The 5,574-nt window shown below is 40.1% G+C and overlaps 1 pseudogene; it reads right to left on the bottom strand.

Annotated features, from left to right (window-relative positions):
* Positions 1–849: 849 nt before the first annotated feature.
* Positions 850–3,391, bottom strand: LOC109560025 (heterogeneous nuclear ribonucleoprotein U-like protein 1 pseudogene; annotated as a pseudogene).
* Between the last annotated feature and the right edge of the window lie 2,183 nt (positions 3,392–5,574).

Below are 5,574 nucleotides of genomic sequence, written 5' to 3'. Positions count from 1 at the left end.
AGCCATGAAATTAAAAGACGCTTACTCCTTGGAAGGAAAATTATGACCAACTTAGATAGCATATTGAAAAGCAGAGACATTACTTTGCCAACAAAGGTCCGTCTAGTCAAGGCTATGGTTTTTCCAGTGGTCATGTATGGATGTGAGAATTGGACTGTGAAGAAAGCTGAGCACTGAATAATTGATGCTTTTGAACTGTGGTGTTGGAGAAGACTCTTGAGAGTCCCTTGGACTGCAAGGAGATCCAACCAGTCCATCCTAAAGGAGATCAGTCTTGGGTGTTCATTGGAAGGGCTGATGCTAAAGCTGAAACTTCAGTACTTTGGCCACCTCATGTGAAGAGTTGACTCATTGGAAAAGACTCTGATGCTGGGAGGGATTGGGGGGCAGGAGGAGAAGGGAACGACAGAGGATGAGATGGCTGGATGGCATAACTGACTCGATGGACATGAGTTTGGGTGAACTCTGGGAGTTGGTGATGGACAAGGAGGCCTGGCGTGCTGCAATTCATGGGGTCACAGAGTCAAACACGACTGAGTGACTGAACTGAACTGAACTGAATGGACATTATAATATGTATCCAGCAATGTAACAATTTTTTTCAAACAGTTTAAAGCTACTGGCATTATCTGCAAAGGCATCAAGGTACATAAATAACTTTTACCCATTCTTTGAAATCTTTTACCTAAAGATTTCATGTAAAAAGAATTCTTGCAAATTCACAAAGTGTTTTGTTACATAATTCTTAACTTCCTTGCTTTCATTACAGCAATATTTTCTTTATTAAAATGATCAAATATGTAGACAAAAATAATCATATTTACTTCTTAAGAAGTAATAACTCAGTAACATCATGTAAATATAATAATAAAATATATAACACATTTCTAAGGAACATCTCTTTTTCATGTGCTATTTGTCATGTAAAAATGTTAGAGAAGTCAGCATGCCCTTTTTATTTATCGATATGAGCTATTCCCACACTGTGCTTTAAAATGAATAGCTGTTACTAAGGAAGTTAGGCAAAATAATGATAATATAATTAACAATAATTTTAACTTCATCTCATTTTTACCTTATACCTCAACATCAGGCATGAATTTTCTTGCTCCCAGTGTCATTCAAACCTGTATTTACAGAATATTGAAGTAATATTATTGACCTAATAATTTAGCTTAATGGGAATTATGCTTCATTATCATAAATTTATAAAATTCTACTGAACAATTTTACGGAAAGTTTTTCTGAAAATACTTCATTATAATAAATCAAGAAGAGGAAACAATATGAAAGAAAAGTTCTACCTTCTTGCCCTTGTAAAACCCTATTTTACCGAAGCTATGTGGCATGCATCAATATTTTTTTCTAAGAGAATAGAATATGATCATGATGAACTGTAACTAAAACAAGTAATACATATTAAATTCCACCCTGAAAATTAATGTTTTCATATATATGTTTGCCACACATAATATAAATGCATTTTATTATCTACCCACTGAATACTGTTTAGCTGCATAGTAAATACCAGGAACTGAAGGTATCCTGGTGAATGTATCAATATATAATGTCTTTCCAGATATATCATTATCTTTAAAAAGGAGTAATTGGCTCTGTAAATATTTATGGAATTGCTGTCATTTGTTGATTCAGTTGCTAAGCTGTGTCCGACTCTTTGCAACCCCATGGACTGCAGCATGCCAGGCTTCCCTGCCCTTCACTATATTCTGGAGTTTGTTCAAACTCATGTCCATTGAGTCAGTGATGCCATCCAACAATTTCATCCCCTGTCACTCCCTTCTTCTGCCCTTGATCTTTCCTAGCATCAGAGTCTTTTCCAGTGAGTCAGCTCATCACATCAGGTGGCCAGAGTATTGGAGTTTCAGCTTTAACATCAGTCCGTCTGATGAATATTCAGGGTTGATTTCATTTCGGATTAACTGGTTTGATTTCCTTGCTGACCAAGGGACTCTCAAGAATCTTCTCCAGCACCACAGTTCGAAAGCATCAGTTCTTTAACACTCAGTTGTTTTATGGTCCGGCTCTCACATCCATACATCACTACTGGAAAAACCATAGCTTTGATTATACAGACCTTTTCAGCAAAGTGATGTCTCTGTTTTTTAAAAATGCTGTCTAGATTTGCCATAGCTTTCCTTCCAAGAAGCGTCTTTTAATTTCATGACGGCATCACTGTCCACAGTAATTTTGGAGCCCAAGAAAATAAAATTTGTCACTGTTTCAACTTTTTCCCCATGTATATGCCATGATGTGATGGAATTTATGGAATAGAATACAGCTTTTTTTCTTCTTTATTTCTTCATTTATTTTTAAAATTTTACAGTGTTGTATTGGTTTCTTCCATGTGTGTGAAGTTGCTCAGTCGTGTCCGACTCTGCAACCCTGTGGACTGTAGCCCGCCAGGCTCCTCTGTCCATGGGATTCTCCAGGCACGAATACTGGAGTGGGTTGCCATTTCCTTCTCCAAGGGATCTTCCCGGGTCTCCTGCATTGCATGCAGATGCTTTATCCTCACAAAGCAGCCAATTACATCATTCTCTGCAAACTTGTCTCCATAGTTTTCAAAGCGGCCATTGGTTGACTTCTTCCCAGAGCCTCCGTAGCCATAGGAGAAAGGCTCTTCGCCTAGCTGAGTGCTGCAAGAGTCCAGGGACCAACCAATGCGGACCACGTGTGGGTCGGGCTATGTAGACGGAAGGTGCTTCACAGAGATTTCTTTATTGATCATCATCTCAAAGCACACACGGCCCCTTCTGACCCTATAGCTGGCACGGGCTCCTGACCACAGGTGTGCAAAGCCTTCAATCATGAGCCGGTAGCCACTACTCCCATCTCGGGCCACCTTGAAGTGGAGGTCGCAGTTATACGTGTCAATGGCCACAAGGGTGTCGTCAAAGTCATCTTTATCCTCTTCAGCCAGAGGCTGAAGAGATCGCCCCCTCCTATCCTCTCGGTGCTCAAAGTACCCCCGTCCCTGGTTTTCTTCATAAAGCCTCTTGCAACTCTGGAATTGCTGTCTGTCTGGTTTGTGTTGAGATGCTTCGGGTGGGAGGAAGCTTGTGGGTGCTTCTTGCTTCATCTCTGTCTTCACTTCTGGGCAATAGGCCTGCTGCTGTTGGTCCATTTCCAGTAGTTTCCTCTTGTAGCCTGATTCCTTCTCTTGCTTGATGACCTGTGTCTCATAGAATTGGTTCTGCATGGTAATATTGTCCATGACATAATGTCCAGCCAGCCCCGAGTAGCCGCCAGGCTCCGGGTGCAGCTACTGCCTGGGTGGCGGTGGCTGCGCGGTCCCCTCCAGCTCGGAGCCCTCCTCAGTCTTGACCTCCTCGTTGTTGTGCCCGGGTTGCCCCGGTTCATCGTCAACAATACAAATCAGTCATAAATATACATATATCCCTCCAGAGCCTTCCTCCTCTCTCTCCATCCCATCCTTCCAGGTCATTATAGAACACCAGACTGGGCTCTCTGCACTACACAGTGATTTCTCACCATGACAATGACAATAACTGACAATGACTTTATATCAAAAAACTAAGATAATATTCTGACAGACTTTGCCAGTTCATTTTCTCTTATCCTTTCAGGATGTGAGTTAAGAAGTACAAGAAAGAACAAAGAGGAAAAGTAAAATGTAGATGGGTAATAATAACAAAATAAGAAAATTTAAAAACATTTTAGAGTTAAAATTTGACATTGATAAGTGTATGATTTCACAAAGTTGCTAGTGAGAATTAATTAAGAGAAGTATGCCATCTTGTCTGTCAATTTCTTCCACACTTTAAAAAAAATTATTTACACCCACTTGGTATTAAAGGACATCATTGCTTAAGCCCTCATTTGCTTTTCCAGCAATGTCAAAGTTCTCTAATCACCATTAAACTCTGAAAGAGCTTTATTATATTGAATCATTTTCAGAATTGTATGTTCTTTGAAATTGAGAAGTACCTTTCTAGAAAAAAAGTCAAGCTGCTACACTTAGTAACTACATATCCACTTTATTTGGGATTGGAATGAAAACTGACCTTTTCCAGTCCTGTGGCCACTGCTGAGTTTTCCAAATTTGCTGGCATATTGAGTGCAGCACTTTCACAGCATCATCTTTCAGGATTTGGAATAGCTCAACTGGAATTCTATCACCTCCACTAGCTTTGTTCATAGTGATGCTTTCTAAGGCCCACTTGACTTCACATTCCAGGATGTCTGGCTCTAGGTCAGTGATCACACCATCGTGATCATCTGGGTCATGAAGATCTTTTTCTTCAGTGTATTCCTGCCACCTCTTCTTAATATCTTCTGCTTCTGTTAGGTCCATACCATTTCTGTCCTTTATCGAGCCCATCTTTGCATGAAATGTTCCCTTGGTATCTCTAATTTTCTTGAAGAGATCCCTAGTCTTTCCCATTCTGTTGTTTTCCTCTATTTCTTTGCATTGATCGCTGAGGAAGGCTTCTTATCTCTTCTTGCTATTCTTTGGAACTCTGCATTCAGATGTTTATATATTTCCTTTTCTCCTTTGCTTTTCACTTCTTTTCTTTTCACAGCTATTTGTAAGTCCTCCCCGGACAGCCATTTTGCTTTTTTGCATTTCTTTTCCATGGGGATGGTCTTGATCCCTGTCTCCTGTACAATGTCACGAACCTCAGTCCAAAGTTCATCAGGCACTATATCTATCAGATCTAGGCCCTTAAATCTATTTCTCACTTCCACTGTATAATCATAAGGGATTTGATTTAGGTCATACCTGAATGGTCTAGTGGTTTTCCCTACTTTCTCAATTTAAGTCTGAATTTGGCAATGAGGAGTTCATGATCTGAGCCACAGTCAGCTCCCAGTCTTGTTTAGAGCTTCTGTATAGAGCTTCTCCATCTTTGGCTGCAAAGAATATAATCAATCTGATTTCGGTGTTGACCATCTGGTGATGTCCATGTATAGAGTCTTCTCTTGTGTTGTTGGAAGAGGGTGTTTGTTATGAGCAGTGCATTTTCTTGGCAAAACTCTATTAGTCTTTGCCATGCTTCATTCCGTATTCCAAGCCAAATTTGCCTGTTACTCCAGGTGTTTCTTGACTTTCTATTTTTGCATTCCAGTCCCCTATAATGAAAAGGACATCTTTTTTGGGTGTTAGTTCTAAAAGGCCTTGTAGGTCTTCATAGAACTGTTCGAGTTCAGCTTCTTCAGCGTTACTGGTTGGGGCATAGATTTGGATTACTGTGATATTGAATGGTTTGCCTTGGAAATGAACAGAGATCATTCTGTCGTTTTTGAGATTGCACCCAAGTACTGCATTTCAGACTCTTTTGTTGACCATGATGGCTACTCCATTTCTTCTAAGGTATTCCTGCCCACAGTAATAGGTATAATGGTCATCTGAGTTAAATTCACCCATTCCAGTCCATTTCAGTTCACTGATTCCTAGAATGTCAACATTCACTCTTGCCATCTCTTGTTTGACCACTTCCAATTTGCCTTGATTCATGGACCTGACATTCCAGGTTCCTATGCAATATTGCTCTTTACAGCATCGGACCTTGCTTCTATCACCAGTCACAT

Source organism: Bos indicus, chromosome 6 (genome assembly GCF_029378745.1).
Source record: "Bos indicus isolate NIAB-ARS_2022 breed Sahiwal x Tharparkar chromosome 6, NIAB-ARS_B.indTharparkar_mat_pri_1.0, whole genome shotgun sequence".
NCBI lineage: Eukaryota > Metazoa > Chordata > Mammalia > Artiodactyla > Bovidae > Bos > Bos indicus.
Note: the sequence above shows the minus strand (reverse complement) of the source record. Positions and strands in the feature narration are given on the sequence as shown.